Genomic DNA, 13,630 nt, shown 5'->3' on the forward strand with positions numbered 1-13,630 from the left:
AAGAGAGGATTCCGCAGAAAGAGAATTGTAACAAAGAATGGAAAACAATAGCAGGGATTGTACGGGATATAACAGGGCGACCCGTGCTGATAATAATAATAATAATAATAATGATGAGAATAACCCCAGGCAGGTGTTTCCTGATATCTGGAAAATTATGAGAAAAATACTGTTTTGATTTTTTTTATGCCTTTTTAAATTGGACAATCACATAACTTTCACGCATATCATAGCAAAATCCCCTGCATATTGATTTGCCCCCTGGTCTGCCACATTACCTGGACCGAGATATATATAACCGGATGAGGTGTGTGTGTGTGTGTGTGTGTGGGGGGGTTAATAAGACCCCCACCTTGCGCATGGCGAGAAACCTTTTCCTGCCACTGATTGGCTGTTTCAAACCCCCAACTTGGTTACGCTTCATGAAGGGCCAACACTGAGAAGTTGCCTCAGACTAGGTATCTATGAATAGCTTAACTTTTCCTATTATATATGATATATATATAATATATAATATAATATAATATATAGTGTATATACCTCCCTAGATAAAGAATAAACTGCTGATACAGTTGTCAAAGCAAAACACTAAGCTAAGGGAACTGGCCTGGTTTTTCATAAGAGAATTGTGCCCAGGACACTCAAAGGGTTAAACTATTCGTCTCAGAACTGCTTAATTTGTACTCCAGGGGTTAACAAGGAGGTTCCAGTTTTGGCGCTTTACCATCCATAATTAATAAAATGTATCCTCTTCCCCGCTCTGTTGAGTAAAGAACTCAGTGTATTGTTATTAAAAACTACAAAAAACATAAACATAGAAATCAACCTCTACCACTGCTGCTGGGAGGCTGCTCCGCTTACCCACTGCCCTATCAGTAAAGCAAAAAAACATTAATAAAATAATGCTTAGAAAAAAAGGGAAATAAGTTGGAGATACACCAGGACTAACAAGCAGAGCAACTCGTGAATTCCCTTCATGCTTCTGTGTTGTGTTGTCCCACTAGTTACCTCTGCAGGGCAATCTTATTGCATCAGAGTATTTAGAATTGCCTGCCTTAGGGTAGTGCACAGGGGAAGGGCAGGGAAGGAGGAGGAGGTAGGGAGCAATCACTCAGAGCCCTATGGAGTCTCTCTTATTGGTACAAAGTTTTAGAGTCAAGTCTCCTCCTTCCTGCCCTGCAGAACAGCTCTGAAGACACAGCACTGATCTGGGAGCTGCTCAGGGACTGGGGAGGAAGAAATCAACTAATTAAATCATCATCATCAGAGGGTATTAGTACAAGGTGTGCTGGGAGGACCAGGCTGCCCTGCAGGGAAGAAACTAAGTAACAGTCACAGCAGTTGCAGTAAGTGATTCCGTGACCCCCTTTTCTTGTTATTTCATATCTAATAAGTCATTTAGTTGCTGCTGTTAAGATGGGGGGTGAGTCAGGTGCCGCCACCTCCTTCATTCATACGCACAAGAATAACATACAGACAAGAATGAGACTGCATTCTAGAGCTTGGGTATAATTTACAGGGCATTTAACCTGCGCTAATTACTAATGGCTTTTCTAATGCTATGGAGTTTGGGGGGAATCCACAATGTAGAACTATTAATCCTATATACCGTATATGCTATGTTACTTTTATATATATATATATATACGTACATATATATACAGTATATGCTAGGTTACTATTATATATACACAGTATATGCTATGCTACTATTATATATACAGTATATGCTATGTTACTATTATATATGCAGTATATGCTGTGCTACTATTATATATGCAGTATATGCTATGTTACTATTATATATGCAGTATATGCTATGCTACTATTATATATGCAGTATATGCTATGCTACTATTATATATGCAGTATATGCTGTGCTACTATTATATATGCAGTATATGCTGTGTTACTATTATATATGCAGTATATGCTGTGTTACTATTATCTATACAGTAAATGCTATGTTACGATATGCAGTATACACATAGTTAATGTTATATACAATATTGTCTGCAAGCCGATGCATCTAATGCATCGGTTTATCTTGTCTGACCCTTTGAATGTATGGACTGTAAGAAGCACTGCGTAAAATGAGATAATACTGTATACTATACACTATATTGGTAATACTATGTAGAGTATACACTGTATTAGTGCATAGTATATATTAACACTATGTTGGTAATACTATATACAGCATACACTGTATTAGTGTTAATATTATATGCTATGCGCTATGTTGGTAATACTATATACAGCATACACTGTATTAGTGTTAATATTATATGCTATGCGCTATGTTGGTAATACTATATACAGTATACACTGTATTAGTGTTAATATTATATACTATGCGCTATGCGCTATGTTGGTAATACTATATACAGTATACACTCTATTAGCGTTATTATATGCTATGCGCTATGTTGGTAATACTATATACAGTATACACTGTATTAGCGTTATTATATGCTATGCGCTATGTTGGTAATACTATATACAGTATACACTATTAGTGTTAATATTATATACTATGTGCTATGTTGGTAATACTATATACAGTATACACTATTAGTGTTAATATTATATGCTATGCGCTATGTTGGTAATACTATATACAGTATACACTGTATTAGTGTTAATATTATATGCTATGCGCTATGTTGGTAATACTATATACAGTATACACTGTATTAGCGTTAATATTATATGCTATGCGCTATGTTGGTAATACTATATACAGTATACACTGTAATAGTGTTAATATTGTATGCTATGCGCTATGTTGGTAATACTATATACAGTATACACTGTATTAGCGTTAATATTATATGCTATGCACTATATCATCCCAATGAAGTGAAAAGGAAGCGCTCTATCCTCTGCACAGTGCGTGATCTGGGTGTGGAGGTATTTAATTCCAGCACATCCCTAATACTCTTCACTTACTCCTATTCTTTGATTGTGAGATTGGCAGCAGGAGTAACGTTTCATTGCAGATTATGTGGCCATTCTGTAGCCCTTTTGGATTTATAACCATATTTTATGGCAGATCGGCCCCATTCGGCCCGTCTAGTCTGCCCATTTCTTCTGCTGTAAAGGCTCAAACCTTAATCAGTCGTGGGTCTTGTCTTCAGGAGCCGTATGTCTATCCCATGCATGTTTAAATTACCTCGCTGTATTACCCCCTACCACCTCTGAATCTAAGACGAGACCAATAAATTATTTATTATTATTATTTATCCTGTGATAAAGAGCTTGCGTTGTTTTGGCTGGCAGGGATTAGATACAGGTGTGTGCGGACCACTAGGGGGCAGTAAATTAAATTTGCTGTTAGCAGGAGGGGCAGATTCCTTAGAGGGCTCTCCTGTCCCCCCCCCGAGGCTGGAAATAATCCCCGCGCAGGTAAATGACTGGTGGAATGCGCAGAACAAGCTTCGCAATGTCTTCATTATTCCACCAAAGACATGTAGCCGGTTGTCGAAGCCTTGTCTGCAGCACGAGTCCCGGCCCTCGGGCTCTGGAATAAGTAGATGGGGTTAAAGTCGTAAAAAGGACTTCTTTCCTGCGAAATGAAAATACATATTTTTTTTTATTATTGCTTAAGGTGGTTTAACAGCACAGGAGGAAAGTTTATTTCAAAGGAGGAGAAACAACAAGAGGCCAGAATCTAAAACTAGAGCGTCAGAGGTTACCATTCAATGCAAGGAAGTTTTATCTTACTGATAGGCTGGTAGACAAATGGAACAGCCTCCCAGCAGAAGTGGTGGAGGGTAATACAGTAAGGGAAATTTAACCTGCATGGGATAGACATATGGCTCCTGAAGTGTAGTGGCCCCCGCTCGGGGGGGGGTGGTGGTGGTAAACCAATGTTTTAATTTATAGCATGTGTTTTTCTCTGTGTATACATAGAATTTATTTACCCTTATGATGAACATCGGTCCATGACCCTGATGTTTTCATGTCGGCTGCTGAAATTATAGATTATTGTTTTATATAGCTCCATATATAACATAACAATTTGACTTACAGAAACAGGTCAGGCGGGCCAGGCTCAAACGAGCTTACATATGTGTGTATGCATTATACAGTGTGCGTGTATGAATGTACGTATGGATGTGTATATATATATATATATATATATATATATATATATATATATATATATATATACACACACGTACCCGTACACGTACACGTATGTGCTATGGAGCAGCCTTGTTACTTAATGACGACTTAGAAATGCAAACCCTTCGTATCGCTCTTTTCAGTCTTGTCCTCGTTCTTCAGACCATTGCCTTTGAAAGCCACAAAAATGTGTTGGCGAGGCAATCATGATTTCCCTGTATCTGCCCGGAAGTGTGACTCACATATGGTTAAATAGGGAGTTAACCCCAAAAAGTAAATATAACCACCCATGTCCACTAAATTCTAGAATCTAAGTATTAAGTATGTAACCGGAGATAAGACGAATCCATCATTCATATAAATGCAACATAATGTAAATTTTTTTAATTATTTTTTTGCTTTTGATAAATATCTCTCCGCTCGCTTTTCTCTTCTCTCTCCTCTCTCCTCTCCGCTCGCTTTTCTCTTCTCTCTCCTCTCCGCTCGCTTTTCTCTTCTCTCTCTCCTCTCCGCTCGCTTTTCTCTTCTCTCTCTCCTCTCCGCTCGCTTTTCTCTTCTCTCTCTCCTCTCCGCTCGCTTTTCTCTTCTCTCTCTCCTCTCCGCTCGCTTTTCTCTTCTCTCTCTCCTCTCCGCTCGCTTTTCTCTTCTCTCTCTCCTCTCCGCTCGCTTTTCTCTTCTCTCTCTCCTCTCTGCTCGCTTTTCTCTCCTCTCTCCTCTCCGATCGCTCTCGTGTTTGGCATCTCTGTGGGAAAAGCAATTTCCTGCTAAGTCTTAAAGCGCCCCCCCCTTTCCTGGTTCAGGAAATGTATTAAGTGTGGCTACTGAAAATAAATTTAAAAATGATTTCAAGTATCTTAAAACAAAATTCTTATTCATGAAGAATCCAAACATGTTACCGGTAACTTGTTTGCCATATTTGACAATATTGTATGAAGTTTGAACATAGAAACAGAAGCTAAGAGCAGATCAGACCCGTTCGGCAGTTCATCTGGTTAAAATGTTTTTATAGAGTGTCGTGTAAAAGGTCCAATAAACAAAAACAAAACAAAAAAAAAAACTGACCAGAGGTTGGACCTGGCTTTATGAGCTGTGCTGCGTGAACGTGGCGGGGTCACTGTGTGTGCCAAGGCAGAGAAACTTTTACACGTCTATCTGTGAATGCTCGTGTGTTACTGTTATGTCATAAGCATACATATTTCCCACATACCTGGGAATATGTATGTAAGGTACAGATACTGGAATCCGATTAGTTGCAGATGGGTATGTTCTAGAGATGAAAGGCCAGCATACGGTATATAGACTTAAATTGGGCATTGTACTGGGGACTTGGCTAGAGGCACACACGCATTTCACTTCCTTAGGCTGCCTCTAGTTGTATGACTCCAATGGTCTACGAGTGTAAGGTTCAAAGATTTGATCTATACTCCGTTTCACTAACACAACCCAAAAACCTAATTGTCTTTCAAAATACACTGTTTTTTGCATGGCTGATATGTTTTAAAGACCATTCCAGTGAGGTCTGTTCACTAAAGCAAGCGTTGTAGGATGAGGTTGGTGGAGAGTTATGATTTCAGCTCCTTGACTTCACTATACATCGTGGAAGTCTAACCCCAGAGCGCTTCTGCTGCAAGATGAGCTTGGCTGGCCCTGTATAATGTGTAGTGAATTCAGTCTCCTCACCTACTCAAATATACAGGCCAGCTCAGCTCTTGATGGAGAAACTTGCAGGTTGATAGATCTTCATCAACTGTTTAAAGATTGGCAGACCTACCTTTTGACTTCTATATCTGCCGAACCAGCGGTTGGCGTGCATTACGGAGGGCCAACCCCAGTGAGCTTCTCCTGCACGAAGGCCTGAGCTGTGTAATAAATAGTTAACTCAAAGCGGATTTTAGCCCATTATAGGTGACCAGGGTTGGCCATTTCTTTTCAGAACACGGTAACGTTGTCATTGCTTTTTATACGATGATGTCATTGTTGAGGAAGTAGTTGTGCATATTCTAAGTGCGTCTGGACATGTCCTGGACCAGCTGTTGAATTGCTCACAACCTGCTGATTGGTGTTGAGTCAGCTTGATTGCAAAACTTCTTTTGTTGAACAGATACTTTTCAAGCAAGTGACCTATTTACTGGCGCCAACGCTGATGGTTTCTAGACCCGGATCTCTAAATAAAGGCAGTGGAATACCCTGAAAAAACACAATGGAAATGGAGACTATTATGGCATGGAGTGGTGGAAGAACCATTTAATGAGGGAGTATTCTGGAGTGATTTTATTTTTCCTTCTTTCTTTACTACAGACCTCATGAGTGAGGGTTGGCGTAGCAGTTCAGGGGCATCATAAACGTCTCCCGTTTTCCTCTCTTGGGGGTAGAATTCTGGTTTGCCCATAGACCCCTACAAAAATAAACGAGATGAATAATGGCCGGTTTTAAGCTAGGTCATAGTATCTAACCCCAGGGGGCGGGGGGGTCTCGTTTCATATCAAAATGGCTTGACGTTATTAAATCACTCGTGTTCCAAGCTCGGATTAACTATTCCTAGACTATTTGTGGCCCTCGAGGCTTGATGTTTGACACACCTGGAACGTGTCCTGGGGCTCCTTTTTTATCCTAATCATACCGTATATAATGTTTAAATTGATACATTTTCTGGAGCTTTTGTAAAATTTTTAGAAATATCGCTACCCCCCCACCAAAGCTTATGAATGGAAGAATATTTTTGTAACGTTAAATTCTGCCCGCTGTTCTGAGCTCCGTCTTTTAGATAGTAGGGAGTCATTTGCCAGTTCCATACCATGACTTTCTTCCTTATAGCGAATGATGACTCTTATAAAATGACAAAGTATCTGTGGTTTTTTTTTTTTTTTTTTTTTTTGCTGAAGACGTTTTGTTGCGTGTTATAAAAGCTTATTTTGGGATTCTGTAATGAGGCATTTTTAATTCTTACCTGGGATTGCCGTGTTTAATGCGAGCGGATTGCGCAATCAGGAGTGAAACCCAATACCTTTCTCCTTGTTGTGTAACGTCTCGGTACTAGGTGGGGCTACTTGTCAACAGTCTGTAAAATATAATATAATTTACCTCTCAAGTTGTTTCTTTTAGCCCAAACTTAAGGTCGGTGTTGTGATTGCAGCTGGACATGCATGGTCCAAAAGCGACGTACTTTGTGTCTGTGTGCATGAATGAGATGCATTCACATCGGTATGATTCGATTATGCTTACGACATATAGACAGATCTCAAGGTTTTATGTCTGAGTTTGATTATTTCTTCTCGGAATGTCTGAATTTTTTCGGCTATTTGACCCTTGTCGAGTCCAACATCTCCGTTTTTATTTATCTTAAAGATCTTCTCAGGCTTTAACATATTTTCCATTTAGCGTCTGTGAGAATTTGTTAGCTTCTCGCCCCGTAATGACTTTATAATGTCACAGGAACATCTGGGCTGCGTTAACGCTTGGATTTGCAGTGGGATAAAGATCTTGGTTTATGTGATTGTTGGGTTTAGATTCTTCTAATCCACCTCATATCTTAATATGTTCAACTTTATTATTTTTTAACCAGAAAAAAAAAGCTGTTTTGGGGCCCGTGGTGTATAGACCCAGGTCTAGTACTTGAATACTTTTCTGATGCCAACGAGAGATATCTTTGTCCCCCAAAGCCTGTATCAAGGGGCAAAATGCCAAATTATTATAGCGGGGCTGGAAGCTATTGTAGAGTGTAGAAAACTCTTTATTTTTAGCATTGATCAACGAGTTAAAGGGGTTGACCCGATTGAACCGAAAAGTCTCTAAATTCCCTATTTAAATGGTTTAATTACTGAACCCTGGGTTGATATATCTTCATGATGGGGCAAAAGTGGTTGTTTAAGGTGCCAAGCTATAATAATAATAATAATAATAATTTTCTTCCATTCTGACCCTCACCTGCTGTGAAAGTGTTCATATATCCTATTTCTCTTTATTACCCTTAATAGGAACAGATTAAATGCTTAGTCAACTGGAGATTATCCTCTCTAATTCCAGTTCCTGTGACTATTCCAGAACCTGACAAATCATTTAGGTGTTTAAAAAAACAAAACTGTAAAACTTTTCTTTACGCAGGCATGGCATGATCATCTGATACAATGATTGTTCTAGGGAAATATATATTATATTATTTATATATACCGTATTGGCTCGGATATAGGCCGCACCCTAAAAGTTTGGTGCTTTTTTAAAGAAAACGTTTTTTTAATAGATATGCTGCCACTCTGCCCCCCCCGAGATATGCTGCCACTCTGCCCCCCCCGAGATATGCTGCCACTCTGTCCCCCCCCGAGATATGCGGCCACTGTCCCCCCCCCGAGATATGCTGCCACTGCCCCCCCTCTGAGATATGCTGCCACTCTGTCCCCCCCCGAGATATGCGGCCACTGTCCCCCCCGAGATATGCTGCCACTGTCCCCCCCGAGATATGCTGCCACTGTCCCCCCCAAGATATGCTGCCACTGTCCCCCCCCGAGATATGCTGCCACTGCCCCCCCCCTGAGATATGCTGCCACTGTCCCCCCCCCTCCGAGATATGCTAGACCCCGAATATAGGCCGCACTTTAAAGACTTAAAGTGGGGGGAAAAGTGGGGCCTATATTCGGGCCAATACGGTATATACCGTATTTGCTCGATTATAAGACGAGGTTTTTTTCAGAGCAAATGCTCTGAAAAATACCCCTCGTCTTCTAATCGGGGTCGTCTTCTAATCAGACCTCAAATAGAGGTCTGATTAGGAGACTAAGATCCAGATCCCCCGCACCGCTGCAGGGGACCTGGATCCTCCTGTCTCACCCGACCCCCCCCCCCATCATACACACACTTACCGGTGCTTCCTGCTGTGTTGCCGGGGCAGCGGGTTGACGTCTACGCGATCCGCTGCAGCCGGAAGGAGATGTGGCTAGCAGCGGGGGTTGTCTGCGTCCGTCGCATAGACCTTCCCCGACTGTCAGAGATCAGAGTTCCCCGCACCGGTGCGGGGAACTCTGATCTCTGACAGCCGGACGCATACAAACCCTCGCTGCTAGCCACACCTCCTTCCGGCTGCAGCAGAAGGCGACGTCAACCCGGTGCCCCGGTTGGAAGCACCGGTAAGAGAGGGGGGAGAGCGGGGGAAGGGGGGTGAGAGAGGGGGGGGAGAGAGAGAGTGTGTGTGTGTGTTAGTTAGTTAAATGGGGGTATAGGGTGTGTGTGTGTGTTAAATGGGGGCATAGGGCATTTCTGGAGTGGCGTTAAGGGGGCATTTAATAGAGCACTCTGCCTCCTGAAATGCCTTATACCTCCCTATATGCCACTCTGCCCCATAATATGCCTTTTAACCCCCTAAATGGCAGAGTGGCATATAGGGGTATAAGGCATTTCTGGAGGCAGAGTGCTCTATACAATGCCTTTTAACTCCCTTAATGCCACTCTGCCTCCTGAAATGCCTTATACCTCCCTATATGCCACTCTGCCCCATAATATGCATTTTAACCCCCTAAATGCCAGAATGGGATATAGGGGTATAAGGCATTTCTGGAGACAGAGTGGCACATAGGGGGTCAAAAGGCATACCATGGGGCACAGTGGCATATAGAGGGTTAAAAGGCATATCATGGGCCACAGTGCCATATATATATATTACTGAGCATTAGCTGTAAACCATGAAAGAAGAATGGGAAATCAGAAAAGTAGACATTCCCATAACACAAACACTGATACCTGAGTAAATAAAATGAGCTCGATTTTGTTGTATGCCCAGCCTAGAAGCTTTGACAAGTTTTCGAAGTACATACTTGGGCTGTGACTGTCGCCTACTTCTTCTACACTCCTCCCTTGCGGTGGATTTTATGTTTGTTTATGTGAATCCAGTCCAACAGCCATATTGCTTAAGGGTGATATTGATGAAATATAAGCTTGAAAAGGGCCACGTTTCTAGAAAAAAAAATCCGGTCAAGCAGCAGCAACGTTCTGTGGCGGTTGCTCTACACTTGGTCCATAATTATAGAGAACAATGTTAGGGGTACCCTTATGTCTTTTGTAACTTGATATCGCTATGTATCAAGGTCTCCGTTGAAATACTTCTACGAGAAATCGCTGGGTTGGGTCTGTATGGCGTATAAATAGTTGAGGAGCATTTTATGGAATCCCCAAGCTATCTAGGCATCCTGTAGGTTAAGCTTCACCCTTCTTACATGAGAAATAAGGTGAGGTTGGCTTCTTATAATCCACAGTGATTTCAAGAAGTATCCCTCTTTAGTGAATAGGTTCCTCTGCGTCTGAGCAGACCTTCCAGGAATCTACTCTTGTAGAACACCAAGGCATGAGCAAACCACCTAACGTTCTTACCTATGTATATTGTAGTCTCTCCTCCAGTAGATACATATGGCTTTCGCCAAGAGATACTTTACAAAATTATTACCCGGCCGAGATGAATCCCATAAACCCCTTTTTAAAAAAAAAAAATAAAAAAAAAAAAAAATTATGAATATAAATCTGAAGATGTTTTGACCTTCTGGGCGTTGTGTCAACTCTGATGACCTTTTCTTCTCCTCTGTTGAAAGTTCTAAGCCTTTGTTTTTGGAGAGAGCTGGTACTATGACATATTTACAGCGGCAGACGTATTTGTTAATAAGATGTGGCTTTTACGAGTACGTTTATTGTCTTCACGAAGGAGAATACAATTCAGACGGAAGACGTGCTACGCGTGTGCGTGAAGAACTTGTAAAGAGGCTTATTTGTAGGAGTCTTGCTCTCGCTAGGGGGTCGGGGAAGCTGAACGGTCTTCAGATCTCCGAGAATGATAAATTAAGACCTAAACAAGCATTATTTGTAAAAGAAATTAAATAACTGAAACGGAATATGTCTTTGTGGCTTTACAGATTCTTATTATTTTTATTGTATTTATTTTTTTGTTGTTGGGGGAGGAATCTTGTGTACACCACAAATTTCAAGAGCCAAAATCAGCCTGGAACTGTGAAAACCGGTTTTGCTGGTTAGGAATGTTTTATTTTTAATATTTTTTTTTTTTTTTTTTTTTTATCACTTCTGTCAAACTTTACAAGGTGTCAGCCTTTTTGGTAATTGTCTATAAAAACCTAGTTTTTACTGGATCATTATCAGCTGAGCATAAAGAGGGATAAAGTTTAGGGCCGCACCGATATCCATTGCGTTAGGCCGGGGTAATCGCCGCTCATCTTGTTGGAAGGTTGACAAACCACGGTTTTTTTTTCCTGATCTCCACTATAAATGTAGGTTTTCAAGCAGATGACTTTTGCTCTGGTTGAAACAGGCTATCCTATGGTGAATCTTGGCATCTGTCATTTGACCTTGAAATGTCCCCTGAACTTTGCTTTTTAATCTGTCCGTTCTAAAACTCTTGACGTTCTACTGACCCTCGACCTTCCTCTGAGCAGATCCTAGAGGACCCCAGAAGAAAAAGTCCTTACCCCAGGCCTATAGCATGCACAGGAGGTTAAAACACGTTCAGACTTATTTTAATAATTAAAAAAACCTCAAAAAGGGTATATTTCGTTCAAGTTAATTATATTATGATGAACATTGTTTCATCGGGGGTTAAATACCTCAAGTATTCTGACTACTTTAATTTGGGTGACAGGCTGCCGGCATCTAGTAGTCCTGCGAAAAAGCCAAACAAAATGTTGTAGCCTCCCGTGATGACGCTTGGAAGCAATTTAATGAATTATGTGAGAGGGTAAAATGAAGTTTTACACATGCTTGGAACGCTAAAGGTTTACTTCCTTAGTGTTCCGCTCAATAACTCGATTAACCGTGAGCTGCAACTTAATTATACCAAATTAATACTGAATTAAATCTTTTTATTAAATTTTTTGCTATATCGATGATGTACCGGGTACGTCATGAAAAGATGACCCCTGATGACAAACGACGTATCGCTTTCACAGCCAATCACATGCACACATACTATCAGCTGTAAGCACTGCTCTTGTCTTGGCCTCTCCCAAGATTCCCAAGACCCATGTTAAAAAAAACAAACAAAAAAACCCTTAATTGGTTAATCTTTTAAAAAAAAAATGAATGAAACTGCTCTGGTCCTATAGTGTAAAAAAACAAAACATGGTCCTTAAGGGGTTAATTGGTACATTGTTTTCATAAGCTATTCCATACAGAAGTAAAGCCTCCTCGGTCACCCTACTTGCACTCTGTTGTCTTTTGCAGCAGTGCCATAAAGTAATCACGACATGACTCTTTGACCAGCAACAAGTGGCGCTTAACCCTTTGCATTACAGAAAGAGATCGAACAACGATGGTGGCTCACAGAACATTTATTATTCAAGCATCAGCTTGGATTGGGATTAAATAGCCGTGCATGGTTCCTAACGGAAAAGCGTTCTAGTGAATGATTTATTAGAATGTCCTGCTTCCGTGGGCAAATGCCAAATGGATACTTCGGAGCTAATTCCTTTTTTGGCAAAACTATTCGGCCGACGGCTCTTAATCCACTTCTATTTTAAGCAGCAGTGTTTTGGCTTTCAGGAGTTCTTCAGATCTCCGATCACACAAGCTTTGCTACTTTAAAGTTCATGTTTAAGTCTAAGTTCTGTTGACAATAACCTTCTGATCCATCGGTTGCTCGTTTGACATGGAGAATGAGTTTCTTTAGGTAAACACGTGTTTAAAGGAACAGCCGGATCATGTAGCACCCCCAAAGAATAAAGTGCAGCATCGTAAATTCCCTTAACTATGGTGTCGTCGGTGGCCATACCTTATAAAGTTCATGAACTTGTTCTACTCTCGTTTCCTTGTCGTCCGTACTCAGAGGTAACCCAAGTCTCATCTGCCGCTGGGGAAAACTTGTATTACTTTGCTGGGCAAACCAGCAGAGGTGTGGGGAACCTCATCCAATGGTGGACTATATCCATCGGGCACAATAGGCACGTGCCTAGGGGACCCTGAGCCTTGGGTTCCCCATTGACTGGAACAGCAGTAGGCTCAATGTGCAGGCTGCTGTAGCAGAGTTGCATTGACCCCCCCCCGTAGTGTTCACCACAAGGAGGCAGTAGAGGACTTTGGGGGCTTGTAATCCAGCCTTGCCTATTCTGGTTGAGCCCATAAAAAGGGGTATTCGGAGGTACTCTCCCATCTTTGGATGACTGGGTTGGTGGCTGCATGTTGGTGATCATTGGCGACAAAGGATATAGAAGAGGACCTTTTAAGCTGGATGAACTTATCGTAAAATGAAGTTCTTGACTTCAGAACTTAACCCTGGGCATTTTTATTTTGTACAAAGTATTTTTCGTCCCTTATAAATATAAAAGAAAAAAGCGTGAAGAACGATTGAAATTCCTGGTGTTCTCCCAATGTCTATGCGTTTCTACACGATTCTCCTTGTATCTCCTTGGACCTTTTGGTTATTTGAAGGAAAGCCGAGGTGAGGCTTTCAATAAACCGGTTTCAGGTACAATTTGTAGAACTAGAAATGTCGAGGGCCTTTGGGTTGATGGCAAACAAT

The 13,630-nt window shown here is 41.2% G+C and overlaps 1 protein-coding gene across 1 annotated transcript in view; it reads left to right on the forward strand.

The window, feature by feature from the left end:
- Positions 1 to 1,185: 1,185 nt before the first annotated feature.
- Positions 1,186 to 13,630, forward strand: part of SYTL2 (synaptotagmin like 2) — a 50,015-nt gene continuing 37,570 nt past the window's right edge. Inside the window, exon 1 of the mRNA XM_053456101.1 lies at positions 1,186 to 1,346. The gene's annotated coding sequence lies outside the window, so the exon portion shown is untranslated. The remainder of the gene's footprint in view (positions 1,347 to 13,630) is intronic.

This window comes from Spea bombifrons, chromosome 2 (genome assembly GCF_027358695.1).
Source record: "Spea bombifrons isolate aSpeBom1 chromosome 2, aSpeBom1.2.pri, whole genome shotgun sequence".
Classification (NCBI taxonomy): domain Eukaryota; kingdom Metazoa; phylum Chordata; class Amphibia; order Anura; family Pelobatidae; genus Spea; species Spea bombifrons.